At 40.3% G+C, this 1302-nt stretch overlaps 1 protein-coding gene and 1 pseudogene across 2 annotated transcripts in view; one reads left to right on the top strand and one right to left on the bottom strand.

The window, feature by feature from the left end:
• Positions 1-1302, bottom strand: part of ERO1L (ERO1-like (S. cerevisiae)) — a 50628-nt gene that overhangs the window by 28592 nt on the left and 20734 nt on the right. The gene's annotated exons all lie outside the window — the stretch shown is intronic.
• LOC105825902 lies at positions 298-1270 on the top strand (annotated as a pseudogene). The gene has a single exon (XR_001138287.1). The product of XR_001138287.1 is annotated as a protein PBDC1 pseudogene (transcript).

Here is a 1302-nt window from a genome sequence, read left to right as displayed (position 1 = left end):
AAAAGGAGATTCTTCCCACAAGTAAATATACTCCAAAACATAATTACAAAATTTCAGAATTGAATTAAATAACATTTGAGCTTTCCTCATTTAATGTGTTCAATTCCTCCCTAGTTTTTGTAGGAATAAATTTCAAGGTCTTTGTTTACAAGGCTTGTTATAATAATTGCAATTTGCTAAAACTTTAAAAGCTGAAATTTGTTTTTTTCTTTAGTCATTCCATTCATTGATACTTTGAATAAAAGATTTTCCACTGATTTTGAACAAACTGCGATCAAAATTTAGAGGGCTCGGAAGGTGAAGCCATGCTTTCTGGACTGCAACATGGAGGCTACCGGTGGAACTAATGAGCCGGTTTCCGGGGAACTGGTGTCTGTGGCACGTGCTCTTTCTCTCCCAGGAGAGTCGTATGGCAACGATCCTGATATTGAGATGGCCTGGGCCATGAGAGCAATGCAGCATGCTGAAGTCTATTACAAGCTGATTTCATCAGTTGACCCACAGTTCCTGAAACTCACCAAAGTGGATGACCAAATCTACTCTGAGTTCCAAGAAAATTTTGAGAAACTCAGGATAGATATATTGGACCCAGAAGAACTCAAATCAGAATCAGCTAAAGAGAAGTGGAGGCCATTCTGCTTGAAGTTTGATGAGATTGTAGAAGACTTCAACTATGGTACTTTGCTGCGACTGGACTGTTCTCAGGGCTACACTGAGGAAAACACCATCTTTGCCCCCAGGGTACAATTTTTTGCCATTGAAATTGCTCAGAACCGGGAAGGCTATAACAAAGCAGTTTACATCAGTGTTCAGGACAAGGAAGGAGAAAGGAGCCAACAATGGAGGAGAGAAAGGAGCTGACAGTGGAGGAGAAGAAGAGAAAGGAGGCAACAGAGAAGGAGAAAAAGAGAAAACTGACAAAGGAGGAGAAAAAGAGAAAGAAGCTGACACAGAAATCAACAAAAGTGGTGAAACAGCTATGTAAGGTAGACAGGAAACAGCGCTGTAGAAGCTGTGGCTCCGCTGAGCCTGCAAGTACCATGGTGCTACTTGCACAGACCCCTTTGGTTAAATATATGTTCTTGTGCAGTTGAAGGACACTCAGAAGTACATCTTTCTAGTCTGATAACCAGGAGTTGCTCTGGTCATTTCCTTAGTGGCTTACAGAGTATTCGTGGGTCTTAGTTGATTGTTTCTTGGTGTATTGTTTCTTGGCTCTCACCACTGGTCAAGTAAGAAATTTTGTAAATAAATTTCTTTTGGTTCTTATCTATATCTGTGACTGACTTTAAAAAGGTATTA

This window comes from Propithecus coquereli, unplaced genomic scaffold, assembly GCF_000956105.1.
Source record: "Propithecus coquereli isolate 6110/MARCELLA unplaced genomic scaffold, Pcoq_1.0 Scaffold83, whole genome shotgun sequence".
Taxonomy (NCBI): Eukaryota; Metazoa; Chordata; class Mammalia; order Primates; family Indriidae; genus Propithecus; species Propithecus coquereli.
This window is presented reverse-complemented; position numbering and strand designations above follow the sequence as displayed.